The sequence below is a fragment of the Rousettus aegyptiacus genome, unplaced genomic scaffold (assembly GCF_014176215.1).
Source record: "Rousettus aegyptiacus isolate mRouAeg1 unplaced genomic scaffold, mRouAeg1.p scaffold_m13_p_3, whole genome shotgun sequence".
NCBI classification, from domain to species: Eukaryota; Metazoa; Chordata; class Mammalia; order Chiroptera; family Pteropodidae; genus Rousettus; species Rousettus aegyptiacus.
In genome coordinates this window covers 49,633,173-49,658,248 of record NW_023416306.1, presented here as the reverse complement: position 1 = coordinate 49,658,248, position 25,076 = coordinate 49,633,173, and the positions used below count along the sequence as shown (strand labels likewise).

Here is a 25,076-nt window from a genome sequence, read left to right as displayed (position 1 = left end):
ATCTAGAAAGGTATTAAAATTTGCTAAGCAAGTTCTGTCAACCACAAGTTTCAGCAAATCCTTGCAATTCTTTTTGCCCCTTATATTGATAAGTATAATTTTTAAAGGACCATTTTTATGCACTTGGATTTTTCTACTTGCAGAGATATTGTTTAAAGTTTGTATACTACTACTGCCTCTTAAAATACTGTATAAAATATATGCAAACATGTATGTTTAAAACAACATCGTGATTCACATAAAAAGCAAGGGACCTAAGATAAATACTTGTCAATTTTGAGGCTTTGGAAAGAGGTTAAGAACACCTACGTGTTTAAGTGATACTGAAGTCAAACCATCATTTCACCTTGGGCTCTCACAAAAGTACATACATGACTGGCAACAATTTTCAAAACCTCCAGAGAAACCTGACACCATAGTTTACATATAAACAGAAAGGAGAGAAAATGGAAATTATTCAGCAAATTTATTCCTTTCCTGTATTTTATCTTAGAAGATTTTGAGCTGCTCCTTAGAATCATGCTTAATGATAGCTACATATGAAAAGGTAGATTTAAGATTTATAACACACACAGGAAAAAAGTGTGAAGATGTGGAAAAGCACTTGAAATAGATCTTTGAAAATTGAGGTTTTTTCCCTCTTTAAGATATCATTTCAAAACCATCATATTCCAAGTCTATGTCGCCACCAAAAAAATAATGATTTTTTAATTTAAAAAGTAATGAGTTTGCCTATAGAAAATAAAATTGCACAGGAAATTTACACTGTTGAAGTATTTAACACTACTTTTGCCACTGACATTCAAAAAAAAATCTGTTATTTAAATTAAATTTATGTTAATGATTTTTAAAATACTACCATGCCATAACACTATTGCAGACATTACTCTGAAATAATCTACATAAGTACTGACTCCCCAAAAAGTTGTGTTTGGGGGCAAGTACATCACTTTGATGCCTTCGGTGTTGAATTCATGGGTTCTGAGTGGCCAAGGGCTGTCCCAAGTTATTTCCTGACTTTAGGAAGAAAGCATCAGTAAAACCAACCCAGAAAAAGGGTTCTCATTGTCCAGGCTTTCTTGTACAACCAAAAGACTGGCAGCTGGTCGTTATCTTTTCTTTTCAAGGTTTGGAAGTTAGCAGCTTTACAGATAAGGTCAGTCCTGATGATAAAGCTGACTGCATTTGCACAAAACAGCAGAGTTAGCCTATCCCCTCCTGCCTTAAATCCTGGTGCTCTTGCTTCTCTTCCTTACTAATAAATATCCTTCGTGGCATTTTCCAGAACAGGGCACTTTTGTCTGCATTAAAAAACCTGTTCAGGCAAATATCCTTTTCCCACAATGATTTTCTTAATGACATCTGGGAACCTGTCTGCTGCTTCTTGGTTGGCAGAAGCTGTTTCTCCTATTACCTTGACATTTTTTAAGCCAAATCTCTTCCTAAAATTATCAAATCATCTTTCACTGGCATTAAATCCTCCAGCTTTAGATCCTTCACTTTCCTTTTGCTTTAAGTTGTCATGTGATGACTTCGCTTTTTAACATGAAATCTGCATTTGCAGTATGAGATAAAAAGGTATTTCCCAAAAAGTGCAAGGTTTTCGTGCCTACCGGCATAGCTGTGGCACCGGTTTCACAACCTTTTTTTTTTTTTTTTTTTTTCACAATGGTCCTATGCTGGATTTATCTTGAAATGGTGAGCAACCAAAGCTGTGGTACATATCAAGCAATTCAACTTCTTGTGATGTCAGGACTTTTCTCTGCTTCTTGGGAGCACTTTCAACATCATTAGTGGCACTCCCCACGGGTCCTACGGTGTTATTCAAGGTTTATATATTCCACTAAACAGAATGAAAAACACACAAGGACCACAAGAGATTACTTTTGACTGCGATGAGCAAGTCATTTACTGGGGAAATGAACTGCTCACAGTTCGTCTGTGATGATTAGCATCACATGGTGTTTTCGGTAAATACGCTCAACTTGAGCTCAGGGAAATAGCAATAAGACGTGGGTATAAAAGTATAGTAGTGCAGTATTTACTACAGTTCATTTTATGCAGTTATGATTTAATATTGTGTCTTTATGTTTCTTTACATTTACTTGACAGCGAATGACACCATGCAGACTGTTTGTGTGTGTTGTTTTGATAAATTCTAACTTTTTATAATAGATTTGTGTATACTTTATTATAGCAAATGATAGTAAACAGACTAGTATCTACATACATTTGTGCTTTTATATCTAATTTTTAAAAATATCTCTAAGCTACACAGTTTGTCTGCGAGTTTTTCAAATGATCGCAAATCTCTAAAAATTTTTCCAATATATTTGCTGAAAAAAATCCACATATAAGTGGACCCATGCAGTTCAAATCCACGTTGTTCAAGATTCAACTCTACTTAATAAATTGAGATTCTAGGTAGAATGTTGAAGCAGCAGCTGGTTTCTTCTAGCTGCCTTTCTAATTGAGAAAGCAGAGAGATGAACTAAAGAATGAGCTATTTTGAGTGGAATTTCAAGGAAATGCAAAGGGCTCAGAAGTCTTTTCAGCCAGCAAAATGTTCTTAATAAAAGAACCTCAGGGCAAAGATTAAATCTAGAGTGGGTCTGTAAAATCCATTGTTAAAACCCCAGCAAGATCTAAGTCAGTACCTCGAACATCCTTTGAGAAAAGATTATGTAAGGATCTGAAGAGTGTTGTTCCACAGCAGCCTCACAAGAAACCTAAGGAAAAAGCTCCTCTCAACAGAGACTTGTGCGCATAGCTTTTGTCTGATGAACTAGATTATGAACTAATACAAAGAAGTCTACAGAGTTTTTAAAGGAGTTATATTAGCTTAGAATGAAAGGGAAAGTAACTATATAAAAGGCCTTAAGACCCTAAATCGAACTATAAGCAGGAAGCAAGTTCAGCAAGTTACTCAGCTGTAAACACAGATCAATTATTCTGAGGCAACAAGGAATAATTCAGGAGGTGAAACCAAAGACCAAAAGAGGCAGCCACAGCCCACTAACAACTTCTAGAGAGTAAGACTGAGCCCCAATCAAGGAACTGTCAGCATGCACCCAGCCAGGTTTCAGAATTGCTAGACTGCTGTGCGCCTCCTTTGTCCCTCTTTTTAAACAAGAATGTCGACTGCAGGGCCTTTCCGATCTTGTATGTTAATTATATGGGGGCATACTACTTGTCTCTTCACAGGTCTTTAGTTAAAAAGAAATCATTCTCAAGAAACCATACCCAAGGAACCTGATCTGGATTTGATTTAGATGTTGACACACTGGATTTTGAGATGATGTCATAATGGGAGGTGAATTAGAAGTGTCTGAGGAGGGAGTTAGTGTATTTTGTATGTATTTTGGATGTGAGAGGGATGTGAAGTGTGACAAAAGGGTAAACTAAGGTAACAGCATTGTCCAGATGGCCATAACAATATCTCCCATCCCACACGTTTTCTTCCACAATATGACTTTGCCATTCCACTCCCCAATTAATAAGCAGAGTCTAATCCTCTACCACCCACCCTTAAACACTTAAACACCGCTTTTAAACCCTGACTCACCATATAAGAAAGCCAACTGCTTTGAGGCTCCTATGTTGTAAGGAAGTCCAGGCTATATGTATATGCTCCAGGGGACAACTCTGGCATAGATCTCAGTCAAAACCAACATCAACTACCAATCATGTGAGTGAAGACACTTCCAGATGATTCCAGTCTCTAACCTCCAAGTTACCCCCAGCCAGCAAGTCTTCCCAACTGAGGTCCTAGACACTGTGGAGTAGGAATAAGCCATAATTGGTATTCCTCCTCTGAATTATTGACTCATAATAATTGTGAGCCTAATAGTTTGTTTTACATCACTAATTTTGGGGTAGTTACGTCACATAGCAATTAATGACCAGAATATATACTAAAGGAAATGATTTCATAGAGGAAAAAAACTGAAAATACAAGAAAGAGAGAGAAATACAATGGTAAAGTCCTTGACTGCAAAAGGAGATGGATTTCTCTACACTAGATGGATTTCTCACTGCAAAGGAGAAAAGGGCAGAGTATAAATACAGATACAGAATGGGTGGAGGAGTGAGGCATGTGTTGATGATAGATTGTTGTTTAGAAATATAGAGGTAAGCACCAGAAGACACTGTTATGAAATTTTTAAAGTGGTTTCCTGTAAGACAGGAATCAGGATGGGGGAGGGGCAAGAGGCTGCTGGTTTTTTCTTATAGTCGTAAGCCATTTACTCCTTAACTTTTACACATATTTTACCACGTAATTCCACTCTTTTAAACAAAAATTTTAAGAAGGATTTAGTCCATTCCCTCATATTCCAAATGAGCAAAAAAAAAAGCTCAATGATTACATACATGACTGGCTCAAAATCACACACAGTGACAGAAGAGTCAGTTCCTGATCCACTGAGTTCCAAAACAGTGTACTTCCTCTCATTGCATTACCTTTCATATCACAAAAACGTTACCTAGTAGCAATATATTTCATCATAAGAATTTATTAAATTAAAACAAGTTATTTAGTAAGCAACGATGAATACCCCATTTCCAACAACTGAGATCAAAAATGCAGGCTGAAAGATGTCTTTAGGAAAATCAATATAAGCATTTGAGCAAAACAAATAGCCCATGGACTATCCCAGCCTAGTCCGCCTCTGGTAGCTATAGTGTATATACAGGCTTCAAAAACAGATGCTTCCTTTTGCCCTTTTTAATTCTCTTAATCTGAACACTGTTAAATCACATTACCTTCAGTTTTATGTTACCTACATTTCTTTTTCCTTTTGGAATCTCATACTTTATAATTTTATTCAAATTTTTCCAGTAAAATAGCACCCAGAGATCATTTATCTAACCTGCTGGATCACCAAATGTCTAATGCTAACCACTTATTCAAATAATACAAATGCAGGGCTAATATCCACAAGGAATAGCAGTACCTATGTAGTGTGAAACGAAAAGACACAGAAGAATGACAAACACTCTGTTGAAAATGCCTCCCAGTCTTTATTATGCCCAAAATTCTCATCATTAGAGCTTTGGATATAAGTCTCCACTGTTCACCCGAGTGTCAAATCCAAAGGTCGTCTGTTATACTAGAGAGAAAACAAAATTAACAGAAGAGAACATTTATTTCTGCATGGGAAACTATAAGCAATTTTCTTCTGCTGCTTCTCTGGATTTCACATGAGGTAAAACACACATTTTTAAAGCCTTTTTTTCAGTTTTGACTCTTCTCATTTCTTGGCAGTGATCAACAAAGTTCAACATGTTAATCATTCTCACCATCACAACCAACCCACTCACTTGGTTCTCATACTAACTGCTCATTTTTTGTCTCCTTTGTCAATTCTTCTTTCACCTACTCTCTAATTACAGGCAATTCCCAAGGCTCAAACTCAGGTCTACTGCTCTTCACTCTGAGTACCATAATCCCAGCCTTCAATTTCTCTACCAAGTTCTAGTCACATGTTCCACGGCCTGGCTATCCATTGTCACTTGACTATCCCACTGTCACCTCAAACTCAACATTTCCAAAATATAAGTCTAGCTGTCTATATCTCCTCAACCAGCTACTAATATTTCATACCTATTTCTGTCAATACCGCCATTAACAAAATTCTAGTTCATTCTTTGTCACTAACTAGCTGAGTAACTTTAGACACATTTTTAAATCTCTCTGGGTCTCAGATTTCTAATGCACAAAATGTATAGATGGGCCCAGATGTTCTCGGCTGGTCTTAGAGTTCCAATGTCCTTCAATTCCCTCTTCAATTTCAAAACCAGAATTTATTAAACTAAAATGATCAGTTATCTTTGATTACTCCTCTTTCCTCTACACCCCACATCCTCCTTTCTCAGAGTCCAATCCATAATGAAGTCTTAGGTGACATCTGTCTGGTCTTATTCCACTAAATGCAAATCCTCATTACTTCAGGCCTAGATTATTTTCCTATTTCTATCACTTTTCATTCCAGTTCATACTATACTTAGCATTGGTGCCACTCTGATTTTCCTAAAATATTTCTTTTAGCAAGCTCTTTCTCAATCTAAAATTTTTAAATCTTCTGTTACTTATGGAGCAAAGTATTTTCTTATCTTAGCACTTAAAGGCATCCATAATCTAATTCCAATCTAGATTTTCAACCTAATATGTCACTACTCTCCCACACAAACCCTCATTTCATTCAAGTTGTTTTATGTACTGCTCTCTGAATGTGTCATGCACATTGTCTTTGTTTACCTCCTATACAAGTTTTTTCCTCTTATTCAACTTCAAATCCTGCCTAGTTTTGAGTCTACCTCCTCTCTGGAGCCTTTTCTGCTCAATTCAACTAAAGTAGTCTCAAATGTCTATTAAGTTGTTTTTCTTTTTTTTCTTCAAAGTATTAGCAAACCAACTAACTCATTATTTATCTCTGCAATTACACTTTAAGTCCTCAGTGAAAGGAACCTATTTTATATTTTTCTGCATCTCTTTTGGACATAGCAAAGACCTTTTGAAGGTATTAATAAATATCTGGTGACTGACTAAAGTCTCTTTTTCATATACAGCATTTATTAAATGCTACCAATTTGTTCAGCACTCTATAGGTGTGTGCTTTCTTAAATTAGGTATTGTTCATCAAAGCATATACAATCAAATTGAAAAAATATGGCTATCACTAGGGAAATAACTATCAAACAACCAAAGAATGGTATATAAGTAAACTATGTGAAGATATTCTAAGACTAAAGAAAATGTGGAAAGCAACCTGCAAGAAGACAGCAGAGAATGCTTATTGAGAGTCTTCAGACAAAAGAATGAATAAAAAAGGCAGAGATTGATGATAGAGTATCTTGAAAGCCAAGAAAAGGAAGATAAAGTTAACAGGTATGAAGTAGGAAGCCAGTGAAGATTTGGGAACAAGAAAATGCCAGGATAACAAGTATTAGAGTAACATTTTTATTAAGGATAAATGGAAGGAAGAGATGCTAAACTCTGAGGTTGATATGACTTTCAAAAATCCAGGCTGAGGAAACAAGTCCTGAGATTCAGGTGGTAAAGTGGGGGAAACAGAGATAGAAGGACAAAAGAAACATGGACAGGACATGTTGGATGGGTTAATATAAGAGATAAATGAAAGATAGTTTAAAGAACATGCCTAATTTAAAGCCTATATAACCGGGAAAGAAGGAAATTATGAAGGGGTATAAAGTAATGATTTTCATTTGAGTCATGTTGAGTTTAAGGAGATGATCAAAAATGCTAGTAGAAAGCCAGTACTGTGACTAGAATGACAAGTGAGCAGTAAGATTGGTTTTAAAATTAAAGAACTGAGCAGAAGCTACAAAGATATTAAATAGGAGAGTAAATACATTAAACCATGATCAGCTGGTTCTAGCTTTGTACCAATAATTATATCAGTAATTTTGGTGGAGATGGAATCAATTAGTGACCAACTAAAAAATTAAGTTTTCCATTAAAAAAATATTTTTTAACCCCAAAAAGACAATCAAAGCTAAGGCAGAGGTTTCCAACCTTTCTCATTCAGGGAGTCTTCGGTCTTAGTATTTTTTCCCAGCACTCCTTGGTCAAAAGAAATAAGTAGGTAGGTTCAAACCATTTAAGTGTTAATGTCCTTACATCTTAGTGCTTGTTGGGCACCATACAACTTCTCAAACCTTGCAATTAAATTGGATGTCACACTCTCATTTTCTGTATCATTGGCTTTCATGCAATATTTGCTTTTTATCAGAGCAACTTCTAAAAATACAGTTTTGCAAAGACATGACATTGTAGAAAGGAATGTGTCAACTTATTGTTGAAACTGTGAACTACCTCAAATGAATAGTTCAAGCCTGAGTTTACAGGTGCTCTGGAGCACCTCAGCACACAATTTGGAAAACTGGGAGCAAAGGGAAGGGGCCTAAAAAGACCAAAAAAAAAAAAAAAAAAAAATCTAATGTGGGAGGACAAAAGAAAATTCTTAGTACAATTAACCACAAGAGGGCAGCACAATAGTTGATAGGGGCAGCTCAATGGGAGAGGTGGTGTCAAGGAGAGACATAAGAGTAGAACCTTTCCATTAAAAGGCTACCAATCCCTTAACCAGTGTTTTTTCTCTTTATACTAACGAGGAAGAAACACTGGTTGCTGGCAGATTACCTTATGCAGTCATTCTGCCGTTCTCTGAATCTGCCCAGCCATGATAGTAGCCAAGACTTTTATAGTAGCCACGCAATGTACTACTTTGCATGCATAACCTTAAACAATCTTCACAACAATCCTAAGAAAAGTGAAGTTGTAAGGGATCTTAAATAATACAACTATGACACAGCAGGAACACCAGGTTTCAAAACCCGTATCTGACTCCAAAGCCAATGTTCTTTCCTATTCTGCCTCAAAAAGTGTCCACCTTCCAGTAACAGCCAGGTGAAGTACAGAAAAGATATCAGTTCCCCTCCCATAACTGAGACACCTGTTTCAAATCACTAGGAAAAACAGCACATGAAACAAACTATTTTTTAACTAGTCCCTAAAACATATAAACTCCAAACACAGGTCATTCAATTAGAACAAAAACAAGCATAATGTGCTTATCTAGTCAGCGAGTATAGCAACTTTCCTATACAGTTAAATACATGTATACAGGCAAGTGCTGGACACATCCAATTTGCTGATATGTTACACACTAACAGATATGTACACATTTAAGCAAATGATTTTCACATTTGAAGCCATAAAAGGTGAAAGGGGGTGGGGAGAGGAAGGCCAAAGGTTGGTTATTCATCTTCAAATCGGCTGGCTGTTATATCAGAATATCTGCAGTAGCCCAACAACTTACTTGTATAAACCTATTATGAAACCAAAAGCAATCCTCATCTGTCTTATTCCCACTTCTAATTTCCTTCTCCACATTTCTCCTCTTCTATATGAAACATCTCAGCCACTTTCATCCTTTCATTCAGAGAAAAAAAGTTTCTCCTGACAGATTAATAACCACCGGAAAGCAAACTGGGTAAATTCAACCGACACAACAAACTTAGGCAGATAAAACTATCCAGGAAGCATTCAGTGTGGCAGCAGAAACTCCAGCATGTACGGCTAACATGTTCCCTCAATAGGTATCTCTTAGTACTTGAAATTGTTCCTCTTGGAAAGATTAAGAATCTCTGACTACTTGAAGAGAAGGGTAACTGACGTTTTTCTCAACCATATTATTTGTATAATCAGTAGAGAAAGAATCAATGAATGTTTCTTTAAGGATCCAAGAGCAACAATAAACACCCCCCAAATACCCTCCCAGATCAACATTAAAAGTTCAGCACTGCCATTCTCAGAGGCGTAGGCAACCATGAGCCTAGCCTGACTACACAGGCTTCCAACCTTCCTTCGCACGCACTGACAGCTAGGGACATCCTCACCTTTATGCAGCGGAAAAGGACAGCAGCCAGGATCTCATACTCACCGTTGCGAGAAGTGGAGGAAAGACCTCTTTTTCTGCAGAAGAAATGCAATTCACATCTTGTTCCCTTGCCTGTTTCCGAAAACCTTAAAAAGAAAAAAAAAAAGGCAGTTACTACCGCAGAAATCCAGGGCAAATAAATGCTTCTTTCTAGGCTGTTTGGATGTCTAGAAAATTTTAAAGAGGGTTAGGTAAAGGGGGGAGGGGTAAATATCAGGCACACATGCATGTAAATATCAAGAGCAAAACACTCTGCTGTAGGTGTCCCCTTAAAGATGAAAAATTCTCTTGCTGTGAAGTTTACTGCCACAAGCAGGGGGAAAGCAGGGATCAGGCGGTGGGAGGTAGGTAGAGAGACAACTGCTGCTCCCCACCCAGAGACTGGGCAGCAAATAATACCCGTCCGCTGCACGGATCTGGGGCCGAGGACGCGCCCCCAAGCGCGCAGGGGCTGCTCCTACCAGGCGCCTCCGGCCGGCCAAGGTCTGCGAAGTCCCGGGAGCCGGCACCGGTCCGAGCCTCCGCCAGGCTGGGCCCCCCGGGCCCTCCCGCGAAGGTTCGGCTCCCACTCACATCCCTCGGAGGCGAGGACCGGGCCTCTCCCCGCGCCGCGGCAGCAGCTCTTCGCCCCGACGCGCACCGCAAGTCCGGGCCCAGGAACCAAGCGGCGGAGACGGCAGCGCCAACTATCGAGCGAGCCCCGCGCCTGCCCAGCCTGTCAGCGCCGAGGGAGGCCGTTACGGCAGCCGCTCTGCCCCCTTCTGCTCCTCTTCCTCTCTACTTCCTGCAGCCCACACCACTCCTACTTCAGGCCGCCCGTCACAGTTGTCGTCGCCACCGTGTCTTCGCAGCGCCGCAGGCGACGCTCTGACTCAGCCCCTCCAGGTCGGCCTCCAGTCGAGCAGCCTAGCCTGTTCCCGGCGCAGGCGGTGTAGTCACCGCGCGGGGGCGAGAGCGGGGGTTGGGGACTAGCGCGCGCCCCTGACTGCGCGTGCGCCGCTCCCCGGGGCCGCGCTTCTCCCCGCGCGCGCCGCGGGGCCGACCGGGGCGGGCCATGCAAGACCGTCGCCTGTCAAGAAGCCGCGGGCACGCGCGCAGATTCCCGGGAGGGCACCCGCGTGGTGGCGCGCGAAGAGCTTGAGCTGGCTGAGGAGAGCGGGCGGCGCTCTCCAGATGGGTGTGTGTGTGGCCGCCGCCCGCCGTGCAGATGACTGGGAATGAGTCAGCCCGACAGCGAAGGCACCTCCTGCGTGCAGCCCGGCACCGCGCAGAGACTCTCCTCCTGCGCATTTTTGTTTCCTTTCTGCTTTTGCTCCCACGTTCTGGATGCAGCAAACCTGTGCTTTCCCAGTCCAGCCCTCTAGGCCAAGGGGAAGTGGCACTGAGGGTTGAGGCAGCGCGTTCACTTGGCGGTTTTGCGCCACTGCAACCCCGAGTGCCTCACCTCTGCCAAAAATGGGCGAGGGTGGAATGAGGCGCCTGGCTGCTTGAGGATTGGCGACAAAGCTTGGGCGAATGAATAGAAACAACTTACACCAGCCCAAAATGCTTCATTCACTCAGCAAATATTTACTGAGCACTTACTAGGTGCCAGGTTTGTTAGGCCCCAAGGATGAACACTACCCACATACTTCTTGCCCTACTGGAGCAACAAAAATGCCTTAAATGTATATAGTATGCTGGTGTATAATTGCCACTAGGAAAAATAATAAAAGTAGAGGAGTAGAAAGTGAAGAGATCGTGTGCTATTTTAGTTATGGTGGCCAGGAAAGATCTCCCAGAGTAACTGATATTTGAGGAGAGATCTGAAGGATGAAAATGAGCCAGTCCTGTGACTGTCTTGGAAAAGAATTTTAGGCAGAGGGACTAGCAGACAGGCAAAAACTCTCAGAAGGGAATGTGCTTGGCAACTTTAAGGGCTGGGAAAGAGTTTACTGGGGCTGGAGGACAGTGAAGGAGAGGGCGGTGGTAAGAGGTGAGGCCAAAGAAGTAGCCTGTCACCCAACTGTGTAGGGCCTTTTTCGTTTAGTATTTAGCTCTCTTTCTATCAGTCCGAAAGAATTAGAGCATTTATCGGCCTTGTTTCCCCATACACAAATGTCGCTGCCATTCAGCTCTAGCTTGCATTTAATGATGTTTTAAAATAAACCTCACCAAAATAACTCCTACATTTCTTCTTAACATAAGACCCATTGCAAAAGGTCTTTGACCAAATGATAGGATAGGAAATGACTTGAATCCACACTGACTTCTTCAAGTAAATCTTTAAAGTAAATAATGAACTAGAGCCAGGTTTCTCATGGGTAAGGGATTATAAGGGAACTGCATTCTGAAAGTGCGATATTGTGATTTATAAAATATGTGGTGTTCATCATCCACAGCTCCCAAAACTCTTGGAATTTTGTTAAGTATAGAGAGTGATTGATTTCTCTTTTTATGTTAGTAAAGTAACTTTTGGACTCCTCCTGGGGTGGGGGCTGGTTGCTAGGAGAACCAACAATGTTTATAACTTTAGGTCCTATCCACCCCATCCTACCTCTGGGCAGGGGAGAGGGGCTGGAGATTAAGTTGAATTGCCAATGGTCAGTGACTCAGTCAATCATGACCATGTAATGAAGGTTCCATAAAAACCCAGAAGGACAGCTATTCCTTTTTTGGTGAGCTTCCACACTGGGGAACTAGAATGCTTCCACTTGCCACCTTATCAGGGCTCCTCCATACACCACAAGAACAGAAGTTCCTTTGTTCTGGACCTCGCCCTAGGTATCTCTTGATCTGGCTATTGATTCTTATCCTTTAATATCTTTTTATAATAATTGGTGATCTGGTTAAGTAAAATGTTTCTCTGAGTTCTGTGAGCCATTCTAGCAAATTAATTAAACCAAAGGAAGGGTTGTAGGAACCTCTGATTTATAGCCAGTTGGTCAGAAAGTATAGGTAACAACTTGGACTTGAGATTGGCATTTTGAGTTGGAAGAGTCAACTATAAACTCCCAGTTTATATGCAGTTGGTCAGAAGCACAGGTAAGAGCCTGGGCTTGTGGCTGGCATCTGAAGTGTGTATGTTATGGGTGGAAGGGCAGTCTTGTAGGTCTGAAACCTTAACTTGTAGAATCTGATGGTCAGAATTGAGTTGAATTCTTGGACACCCAGCTGGTGTCTTAGCAAAAATTGTTTGTTGGTGTGAGGGAACCTACCCCCCACCACCCCCTCCTCACCCACCTCTTCCACCGGCACCCCCCCCCCCCACCTGCCACCATGATAGAATTGGTTCTGGGAACCATATTCATGTGTTTACAAGTAAAATATGCTGGAGAGTCCCTTTTTCTTTTTTTTAATTTCTAAAAAAAAGAAAAAAAAAGAAAGAAATGGGAGTTGTGACTCAACGGCAAATCTAAAACCTTTTTAGAATAGTAAGGTTGAAATTATAAGCAGCAACCACCATGAGAGTTCCCTTTTCCTACAATCAAAAACCGTCATTGGGCTAGAAACCAGAACACAGACCCACACAAGATAAAATGCTAAATGTGGCCTTAATGTCAGAGTTAAATTGAAAAGCATATGAATTGTGGAATTAGAAACATTCTTTTTTATGAGGAAAAAAAACACCTGTTTTAGAACTCTAAAACAATGCAGATACATTCATTGTAGTTAAGTGATATTTCTATATTTTGCAATGATGTGCTTATTCAACCAGGCATGGTATCTGTTACTGTCCACTGCCTTTTTGCAGAGAAAAGCCATTTGGACTAAGTGAATATTGAGTGTTTCCTGTAAAGAAATGGACTCTTTTTTTTATATTTGTGATTCGAATATAGAATCCTGGGGAACAAAGGAAATATGTTATTCATAGGCTTATACAATTGAGAAATCAATATACCCACTCAGAGAGATGAAGTGACTTATCTCTTTCCTCACTAAGATATTATGATTTTAGCCTAATATTACCCTGGAATATTTAGCTTTTTCACTTTGTAGGGATTTTTTTTTTTTTTTTTTTAGCTCTTTATGTGATCCCTGGTAGTGATATAGCTAGAAACTTTGTAAACATTTCAGAAAATTCCCTCTATTCTTTGATTAGAAAAAGAGAATATCAAAAAGATTGACCAAGTTTTTCACAACATTCTTTCACATAATATGGAGAAGTAAGAAATGTGGGTTGGATGATAACACATTTAGATTCAAAACAGATTATATGGTCATATGTAAAAGGAAAAATTAGCAGCTAATTGCCAACTATGGGGCAGTGTGTAGTGGTATGTGCAAAATTCTGTCCTTCCACTGTAGAATATGACAGCAGTAGTGCTTGACTGCCGCTTCCCAAACCCAAGCCTGAAAAAAACGTAGACAGTTATGTGTGAGATGGGGCCTTGGCTTCTATCTCTTTTGAAAGTTCTTAGGTGGTTTTGATACAAAGCAAAAGTTGAAAATCCGTAAGAACTTATGCTTAAAAGTCTGGCCCATGGAAGTTTGAATCACAGATTCACCAAGGAAGTCATTTAGATTTTCTTAACTTCTGTTTCTTCATCAGTATAATAGTGATATTACTATCTTCCTTAAGAGTTGTTTTGAAGATTAGATGAAAAAGTATTTTAAACCCTTATTACAGATAATGCCTATTATGGTTGTGGTAGAAATAATTTACAGATATCATCAAGCTGGGAAGTATAAGAAAAATGTTGGATTTTCTTAGTAATCCTGAAACATTTGTCACAATTTAGTGCATTACACAGAACAGTGTGGGCTAGAATGATAAGGGCTGAGTTGCAATAGAGGAAAATGCAAATACCTGTATTTGGATTAAAAAAAAAAAACTATGCCATTAATTTTATGAAATAATAAAAATAATCTTAAAGAGATCATAAATGTGAGAGCAAAAGGCATATTGAAAAGTCCTTGAATGAGGAAACTGATTCAAGTAAAGGGTTGGGGATAGAGCCAGGTGTTAGTTTCTTTCTTTCCAAGACAGGGAAAATGTACTGTTCTGAAGGGAGAAAGCAAGTAGCTATCACAAAAGGCTAATTTATCCCAGGTCTAGTAATTTAAGACAAATGCAGGACTATGAGTCAGGTAGACAAGCAAACGATGTTTTTTATTTTGAATAATCTAAATATTTTAGGATTACTTATTTCAAAGTTTAGTTGAATATGGCCCCAAATTTTCCAAACCTCCTCTGCACTTCAGTGTATCTCTCTATGTATCAATCCTCTCATCCTTCCTTATAGTCTCAAAGAAAAAGGTGTTCCTGGCAAAGAGGTTCCTCCTTCCCTTGAGATAACCAGATAAACTTAACTTCCATGCATGAAAACCCAATTTCCCCCTCTGTAAACCAGGAATTATAATCTCTTTCAGGTGAGGATAATTACATTATACAAAATGTCAATTATAGTTATGCTCTACTTTACGAAAAATTTTAACTTGAAAGAGAGGTATAGTTAGCAATTCACTAAAAATATTTCTTTGTGAAAGGATTCATACTAAGGTTCTCTCTCTAAAATTGGAATTTCCCTAGCATAATTGTTAGTTTGTAAAGCATTAATTCCTGAGCCTTTACCTAGGTTAAGGATTCTGCCCTCTTTCTCTCAAAACTGCCCTCTTTACCCGGAGTAGCCAGCCTGTTACTTACTGTCTGTGGCCCTGCCCCCACACCCTTGATTTCACCCTGAGTTATCACCTGACTCAAGCTGAGCCAATCCCAGTCTCCCTCCTGGGGAAGTTGGAACTAGAATTCAAAGACAGTTGCTCAGGCTTTTGTCACTTAAAGTTACCCATGCTCTAAAGTTAAGCCTGCCACTGTGAGATTGCTGTCTTTATTTGTGTGCATAGAGTTGTACAGAATGCTGATTTGCTCTGGGAGAAAAGAATGACACGAACAGAAGAGAAGACAGAAAAAGAGAGTGTACACCAGGAATAGTCCTCATAGGTTTTCAGTTTCCTCTTCCTTATAAGGCCCAAATAAACTTCCTGTATTTGATATCCTGAAATACTTCCTTATGACAAATTTCTCTTTTTTTACTTCAGCTAGTTCTAGTAGTGCTATTACAGTACACTACAGTATAGTCAGATGCTACAGACTTTCAAACAAATATTTTTAGCTCAATTCATTTGGTTTGTGATTTAAGGAAGTTAAGTCAAAAGAGTGAATCTGTTCTCTAATTACTTAGAGCATTTAGGGAAATATTTACAGTATTTCTCAAAGCATGGGGCATGTGCCCTTAGTAGTACAGAAGACAATTTTGAATTTGATACAAACAGTAAGACTGAATCACATAGTGAGAAAGTCATTCTTTTGTCTCTCTTTTAATCCTCCCAATTTATGTTAAGGGATAAAGTCCAATCGGGGCAAATAAGTCTGTAACATCTAACTCTAGCTAATTTCCCTTGTTGATAAATTCCTTCAGGTTGTCAACATTATCTAGCTGGAATTTAATAACATCATATTAATTTTAAGATTACCATCTATGATACATTCTTGGGATTGTGTCCCCCTAAAATATATATTAAAGTCCTGACTACCAGTACCTGTGAATGTGACCCTATTAGAAATAGGGTATTTGCAGATATAATCAAGTCGAGATCATTAGGGTGGGCCCTATTCCAATATGACTGGTGTCCCTATGAGAAGAGGAAAAAGACACACAGGAAAAAAACAGCCCTGTGAAACAGTGGCAGAGATTGGAGTGATGAATCAATAGCAAAGGAATACCTGGGGTTACCAAAAGCTGGAAGAAGCAAGGAAGGAAACTCCCCTGGAGGCTTCGGAGAAACATAGCACTGCTAAAACCTTGATTTTGAATTGCTCGCCTCCAGAAGAACTATAAATTTGAAATTTGGTAGCTATTACCAAATCGACTTTCAAAAGTCTCATAATAGTATATTAATACCCTCTTCTGTATATGTAATCTTAATAAGTCTGGACATTATGAATCTTTAATTTTAGGTAATTTCAATTCCAAATCACATTCATTCTAATAGGTCAACTCCTATTATGTGATAGGTACTCTACAAATGTTAGATACTCACTAGTGTGTTATACAGCCATTATTATATTCATTCTTGCTTCCGTTATTTGTTTTTAATACATTTTAAAGTGAACATGATATTAAATTAGAAAATTCGCCAATCGTCTTAATCAAGCAAGTATTTATTCAGTCACATTCAAACATACTTTTGAAATTAGCTTCCCTGTGCCATTCTCCTTATGGGAAAAAAATTATTCCTTTGGGAAAATGCTGGTGAGATACGAAGACCAGAAATTTTTACTAGCTTTCTGAACTCCTGTTTCCCAGTCTGCACAATGAGAATAATAGGGGTGCTTACCTTTTAGGATAGATTTTAAGTTATAAAAAGGTAGCATAGAAGACACTTGATAAATCCCCAAGAAGGAGGAGGAGGAGAAGGGGGAGAAAAGGAAGGGAAGGAGAGGACGAGGAGGAAGAGTAGAAGTATCGTAATATGAAAAATACATCAATCATTATTCTAGGGCTTTATATGTATTAAATCATCTGAGCCTCAACAACTCTTGAGATGATTACTTCTGTTATCTTTATTCCTAAAGTAAGAAATTGATGTGCAAGAGAATAACTTTCCCAGGGTTTTCCAATAATCCTGCCTCCACAGAAGACCCAGCTTCAGAAATAACTCTGCTACCAACCCCACTCTACTATCTCCTGTACAGGCAATCAAGCAATAAATATTTCCTTTCTTCTTCTTACTTCATAGCAGAGTCTACCAAATACACATCCCTTCCTACAGAATTTTAAATATGGTGATAGATGACTCATTAAATTCTTAGGCTTTATATTAACATATAAAAAAATCAGGTGACATTATTGATATATAAGTATAACAAAGGCTTCTACTCAGGATAAGTCTTGTTTGCTGGAACAGCTCTCAAATGCTCCTAAGTTGTAGACCAGTGGTTCTCAAAATGTGGTCCCTGGACCAGCAGTATCAACACTACCTAGGAACTTATTAGAAATGTAAACTCTTGAGCCCCAAATCAGACTTTCTATACCAAACTCTGGAGGTGAGGCCCAGCCACTTGCATTTTAAACAAGACTTCCAGATAATTTGGTGCAGTCTAAAGTTTAAGAATCCACTGTGAAAGAGAATCCACGTAATGAGTGAAGTAAAAAAAAAAAAAAGAAGAAGCTAAAGAGCTTAGGTTGACTTTCCTAATAAACAGGTGATACAGACTAGATAAGGAGGAAGAAAAAATGAAAGATATGTAAGGCCCAGATACAGTACCTGACTTAAGAGATGAACAAAAAGAAGAGATCTTTATTTCAAGTTGCTGCAGTTATTGGGAGGGAAACAGATAGATGGCAAAAGGGAATTTTAAAACATTTTGTTTTATATTATAAATTGGACCACTTTCATGACCTTAACCCTCAATCTCTTCGATTACTCTTGGCTATTAAATTTGTTTTTATTTGAAAGCAGATCTATATAATACCTAGACCAGGGGTCCCCAACCCCTGGGCTGTGGACCAGTACTGGTCAATGGCCTGTTAGGAACCAGGCCACACAGCAGGTAAGCAGCAAGTGAGCAAGCAAAACTTCATCTGTATTTGCACCTGCTCTCCAGCACTAGTATCACCACCTCAGCTCCACCTCAGATCATCAGGCATTAGATTCTCACAGGAGCGCCAGTCCCTGGTGCCAAAAATGTTGGCAACCATTGATCTAGACCATATAGGAGTCCCTAGACATTAAATTACAATACAATGAATTTGTCAAATAGCATTGAGTACACTAGATACAAATCAAACAAATTCTAAAATCAGAAAGTGTAGATGCTGAAGAAAGTTATACATCATAGAAATCATTGATTAGATATAATCATCAAGTCTAAATACCATTTCTAAAAGTTACAGAGGTTGCAAAGATGATGCAGTTCAAGCAATATACCTATTTCCTGTCTGGTAGTGTAGATGTAGGAAGAGTCTATTGTTTAAGAACTCAAAGGTACTCTTTTAGACTGTGAAGGCAACAAAAATACCTGTTTCATTCTCCACTGTATATCTAGTACTAACCAGAGTTTGACACATAGTATCAAATAAATAAATGTATAAGCGAATTAATGAATAAGAACAATGGCAGAACAAGGTAAGGGTTAGTGACCAAATGACCAAATCCTCTGTGCTAATAATACCTTTAAGCAATCAGAAAACAAGTTACCACTTAACTCCTTGGGCAGAGATGTCTTGATATGAAAGTAACTAACTTTAAGAATTTGAGCTGCCAAAAAAAAAAATTGAGTTGCAGAAATTTAACCAGGAGAAAATTATGAGTATCAGGAGGTGTGATGAATTATAACTTAGTTCAGCACAGAAAGGTTTTCTTCATGATTGCCTCCAGCCCAGCTATCCAGCACCTGTGTCAGAGTCAGGAAGGGAATGGAAAGAAAAAACTATAAGAGCATGTCAAATAAAATACTTATATATCTAGGACTTTTGTAGGAAACAGAGAGCTCAAGTTAGGGCTGTCTGTGGCTCAGTTATAGAGTGCAACCAGGGAGATGCCCACTGGAAGACCTTGGTAAAGTCAGAGTTGCTGCTTCAGGGAAGCCAATATGAGTCATTTCAAGAGATAACAATAGTAACCACAGTCATAGCCAGGAACCAGGCCATGACCTTCCCTGAGCCTCCTCCCTACCTTCCTATACCCACATGGCTTGCTCCATCGCTTCCTTCAGGTATGGTGCAGTTGAAATTGCAATGTCTCCCAGCCCCTAGCACTCCCACACCACACGAATCTCCTCATTTGTTTTTCTCCACAGCACTTATTATCACTTCATTTCATTTATTTATTTGTCTGTCTTCCCTCAAGTAGAAAGTGAGCTCCAAGTCTAATATTCATTCTGTGTACCTAGCACCTAGGACATGCCTGGTACATGATAGAAGCCAATAAATATCTATTGAACGAGTGAACTTTTCATTATTTTGCTGTACATCCTATTTGATAAGTATAATTATCTCTATTTTACAGACAAGAGATGAAATTTAGTAAAGTTCACTTGCCCAAAATAACACAAAGTATTAAAGTTCCTATTGAAGCTAGCTCTGTCTTCCTACAAAGGATATTCTATTAAAAAATGAGTAATATTGGGACTGTTTTTGGGACATTTCTTTTAAAAATGTACATTCTATTCTGCAGCTATAACCTCCAGATTTACTATATGCTTAGTCCTGCAATAAAAGAGATTCAACATTCATTAGTCATTTTGCTAGTTTCTCTGTTGATATATGAGGTTCATCCTTCGGCCATTTCCTCAAGAAGGGTTCAGGAGAACTGGTCTCTAATTAGAGCATGTCCAAAAATGTTTATATGTTTCCTCTCTACTTAAACAAGTTTGGTTACACATAAATTTCTTTCTTTTTTTTTAAATTTAGTTAGTTTCAAATATACAGTACATTAGTTAGACATTTACATAGTTTATAAAATGATCCCCCTACCTGCTTCTTTCTCTTCTGGTTTTCCACCTAGCCAATATATTAATGCTAATTACATTCCCTATGCTGTGCTCTCCATCCCTGTGATCATCTATCAACTACTAATTTGTACTTCTTTAACCCTTTACCTCATTCTTCCAGCTCCCCAATTCCCCCTCCCCTTTGTCCATCACCAAATTTTCCACTATATTTGTGAGTCTGTTTTTGATTAGTTTGTTCTTTTTGTTCCTTAGATTCTGCATATGAGATCATATGGTATTTATCTTTCTCTGTCTGACTTATTTCACTCAGTATAATAACCTCTAGGTCATTGCAAATGGTAGGATTTCATTTTTTTAGTGGCTGAGTAATATTCCATTGCATATATAAACCATAACTTCTTTATTCAATTGCCTGTTGATGAGGATTCAGGTTGCTTTCATATTTTGGCTATTGTAAATTGTGCTGCCGTGAATATTGGGATGCATAGTATTGTTTTGGTTTTCTTTGGATAAATACCCAGAAGTGCAATTTCTGAGTCAAAAGGAATATCCATTTTTATTTTGTTGAGAAACCTCCAGACTGTTTTCCATAGCGGCTGTACCAATTTGCAAACCCACCAACAATGTATAAGGGTTCCCTTTTCTCCGCATCCTCGCCAACATTTGTTGTTCTTGATTTATTGATGTTAGCCATGCTGACAAGTGTGAGGTGCTATCTCATTGTGGTTTTAATTTGCATTTCTTTGATGATTAGTGACATTGAGCATCGTTTCATATGTCTATTAGCCATCTGTATTTCCTCTTTGGAGAAGTATCTGTTCAGGTCATGTGCCCATTTTTTAATTAGATTGTTTGTGTTGTTGTTGAGTTGAATGAGTTCTTTATACATTTTGGATATTAACCTCTTCTCAGATATATCATTAGCGAATATCTTCTCCCAATCAGTCAGTTGTTTTTTTTGTACAAAAACTTTTTAGTTTAATGTAGTCCCATTTGTTTATTTTTCTTTTGTTACACATGAATTTCTTGGTTGAGTTTTCTTTCTCTTGAGGACTTTGAATGTATTTCCCCACTCTCTTCTAGTATTGAAAAAAAGGATAATAAATTCCTAAGCTTATCATTCACCTTCAGAACTATAAACAGTTTACTAATCTTGCTGTTTTTATTTCCTCCCATATTTTTTTTTCACAAGTTCCAGATATCATGTACCTTCTTCTGGTAAATAATATGTAACTCTAAATGTATGCATTGCTAATTAATAAGCACTTTAAAAAAGCACAGTTGTGGGTTTTTCCCTACTCACATTCATCTACATGAGTCAAAGCTCAAAATGCAAAAAGTTCAATTAAAGCAGGGTTGGAGTTTTACTGGGTTAGTAAGGGGGAGTGAAAAAAAGGGGGGCAAGGAAGTTGAGAGTGTATGCAAATAACTGATTACAATAGTTAATTATGGAATTGTAATTGGGTAAGCAAAGAAGTGAAGATATGATGTAGGCGAAAGCAACAGAAAAGAGTTAATGGTTTGTTCAGTAGAGGATTGTTTAAAGGATTCTTGGAGTTAGGGTACTAGAAATAGAGCAGGTGGAACTACAGAAGGTAGTAGGGCTGCCAGGGAAGCTTTTGCTACCAGCTTACCCACCCTAGTCCCATTATTTCAAATAGGTTTCTGCTTCTCATATCAAGGTGTGCTTCATGCTTGGAGTACTATCTTCTGCTGACTTGATCTGAGTTCTGTAACCAGGAAGATTCTTCTCTCACACATCTCCACCTCATATTTTGTGGTCCACAGTGATAGGTATCCCCTAAATTTATCAGAAATGGCATTTACATCTGTTTCTCATTCTCCTTGTTATATTTTCTTGATTACCAAAGCCAAGAAGAAATTAGTCTTTCTTCCATGATTTAAACACACACACACATACACAACTTAGTATTTTAGTATATATTCCCTTTACATGGTTATATTCCTTTAAGATTTAAGAAAGCAACTTTGTATATCCACATCTTTGCCTGAAATGTTAAGTCTGGTCTGGAAGATGTTGATGGGGCAAAGAGGTGAGAAAAGAACAAGCCTAATTCACCCATTTTCTTGTGAGCTTTGCCAATGAAGGGACTGGAGGGACGGAAGTTGGCCCATTTAAGCGTATTTGGGGGTGGAAAAATCACTTTTGGTTACTGTAATGTGTGGAAAGAATTACAACAAAGAAGCCTCCAGAGAATAACTAAGGTGTGAGAAACAGTAAAACAAAGTTTTTAATGGTTCACCCAATCCCACACAGGTCAGCCAAGTTTCTGCTTTAGAACTGACAGTGAAGGCTCTGTGGGAGGGGTTTAATAGAGTTTAAAATGTAGTCGAAAGGTTGATAACAGGTCCCACCAGAGAAGTTATATCGAAGCAACATTGTCTAGCAAACACTCTGTTTGAACTGAATTTTTACGGAGGTGGCTTTGGGAAGCCTAATAGAGATTATTGAGAGGGTAAGAACACCCCCCAATCCCAACTCAAGCTATCATTTGGCACTGCACTAGAGTCAGGTAAATGGGAAGAAAACGAGTATGTGTATGTATATGCATGTATATGAGAAAGTCTATAAATATATGTATATGACAAGATGTTAATAGCGGTTGTCTCTGAATGATGAAATTGTAGGTGATTTAGTTTCTGAATTTTGCCTTTGTGCAATTTTTCTGAATTTTTGCATAATTGCATATATTTCAATTAGAGAATAACAATTATTTCTTCCGTTAATTTTTAATAGATCTTCCCACTGGTATTTCCATTTCCTAGAACTGTGGCTGACTCATAATAAGCCTAAAATGAAAATTTGTATTTTTTAAATAAATCACGAACAATTGAATTAACCTTGTGGCCACAAGCCATATAATGTAAATAAAGGTTTCATATTTACACTCAATTTAAATCAAATTGAATTTCTCAGAATAGATTTCTTATACTCTCTGTACGTTGAATCACAAGATTTTAGTCTATGCTTGGAGGCATCAAAGGTTCTATGAACATGGTTCAGGGTTTCTAGAAATAGTGGCATATCTTTCCATCAAACGACAAAAAAATAAATAGCATTGTAAAATTTGTATAATTATTATGTCTGCTTTGCATTAATGGATTTGTGAACAAATTTTTGAAAAAAAGAACCCTGCCACTGCTATACATTTGAAAAATCTGCTCTAATACAGTGAAATACCCAATGCTTGAGTCTATTTTAAAACCTGCCTGAGAAGTGGTTCTATCTGAAATACTGCAGTATTATCTGGGACTATACATTTTCCCCTGATTGTTTTAATAAGTTTCCCAAATGAAATATCATCTCCTACCAGAAGTTTACATGCAGGCTAATTAAATATAATATAATTAACTTTCTTAAAGTGTGGACCTCTGTATGAAATCCTATGCTCTATATTTTGTATCTTTTTAATGAAGGTTCATCCAGATGGCCATTTACAGTGGCAAAATTGATTACTACTTAAAATGTGGCCCACTTAACCAAAAGCACCTGAATTTTTTTTTGGAAATGTAGAATCTTGGCACCATCCTTGCAGATTCAGAATCTGCATTTTAACAAGATCCCAAGGTAAGCATATGAAGATTTATGTGAGAAGCACAGACATAATTCATTCAGAGCAAGGAGCATATTTGTATTAGGTGTGAATTAGTTTAGATGGAAGGTGTAGTGCTCTCCAATGGTTCCCAAACTTGGTGCATATTTTGATCATTTGGAAACTATTAAAAAATACTGATGCCTAGGCCTCACCCCGATAGATTCTGACCTAACTGGCTTGGGGTGCAGCTTGACTATCAAGATATTTTAAAATTCCCCTGGTGATTCTAATGTGCAGCTGAGTTTGAGAATCACTGCTCTAACTTAAAGTTTCCTAACGTGTAGTTACATATGAGAATCACTTGAGTAACTTTTAAAAAATACCAGTGCTGAGGCCCATACCCCAAGGGACTCTGATTCAATCGGTCTGGGGAGAAGTCTAAGTGTCAATGTTGTTTAAAAGTTTTCCAGTTGATCTCAAAGGACAGCAAGAGTTGAAATACAACTCTACATGATGTTGATAAACCCATTGTCAAATTAAGGTAAAATTCATAATATTGAACCAGAATTGATAAACTTGCCCCATAAGATATAGGAATCCAGCAAGCATAACGAGATACTTGTGAACACTCACATTCAATTTTGGGGGCCTTGCAAGCCAGCAATACCCCTAAATATTTCTGCTCTAATGGAGATCTGTATTTGTGGCCTATAATTAGATTGGAGTCTAGTTCATTTAGCAGTCCTCAAAGGGCTTGAGGCTCAGAGACCACCCACTTTGGTTTGTTTGTTGGTTTGTTTTAAAAAGCCATTCAGCTCAGAAAATTCTTCCTCAGAACCCACTCTGACAAAGCCCTTCAGCCTTTTCCTTCACCATTCAGCACTTTGACTGCCTTAGCACAAGAATCCCTACCACCTCTGCCTGTGTAGGTAAAGGTCTTATAAGGCAAAAATTGGGAGTATTTGGTAAAGGAACCACTAAGCAATTAAAAGCAGCAAGAAATAAGCAGATCTGTCCTCAGAATCATTGACTGAATTTAAAAATTAAGAGCAAAGCATTTTCACCTTTATTTATCTTCCAAATTGTTCTACATGGAACTCTAAGGCATCAATGCCAATATCGGCAAATTAACACAACTTTAAGGGTGTGACTTTATATTGATGTGGCCTTGCAGTTAGGTCTAGATGCAATTACTTAGATTTCTTCACATGTTTGAAATACTTGATCTTAATACTTAATCCTCAGGGAGCCATGCCACTTGGCTACTGAAGAAATTACAGTTGTCATCATATCATGCTAAGATCAGTGCTATCTAGACTATTGTCAATGAGAGGAAGGGAGTAAATATCAGAGCCTTGTTGGATAGGCATGTGTATTAAAAGGGGGCATAAATTACAGACTGAGAAATGTTACTCTATAGGGGAATCTGTATTGCAACATGTACTCAGCATTACAACATAGCGGTAAGTCTACTTATAAAACACTGAGCATCTGAAGACAACTATTTCTTGAATGAACCATTTGACATTTGTTTGTATAATCAATGACAAATGGAGAGAAAATAGTAGCATTCAATTTTTTTTTCACCTTGCAATCTCTAATGCTTCATATAAATCT

The 25,076-nt window shown here is 38.2% G+C and overlaps 1 protein-coding gene across 1 annotated transcript in view; it reads right to left on the bottom strand.

Annotated features, from left to right (window-relative positions):
* Window positions 1-10,147, bottom strand: part of JAK2 (Janus kinase 2) — an 84,588-nt gene extending 74,441 nt beyond the window's left edge. Inside the window, exons 1-2 of the mRNA XM_016138353.2 lie at window positions 10,038-10,147; window positions 9,468-9,550 (exon numbers count right to left, since the gene is read on the bottom strand). The gene's annotated coding sequence lies outside the window, so the exon portion shown is untranslated. The remainder of the gene's footprint in view (window positions 1-9,467; window positions 9,551-10,037) is intronic.
* Window positions 10,148-25,076: the final 14,929 nt, after the last annotated feature.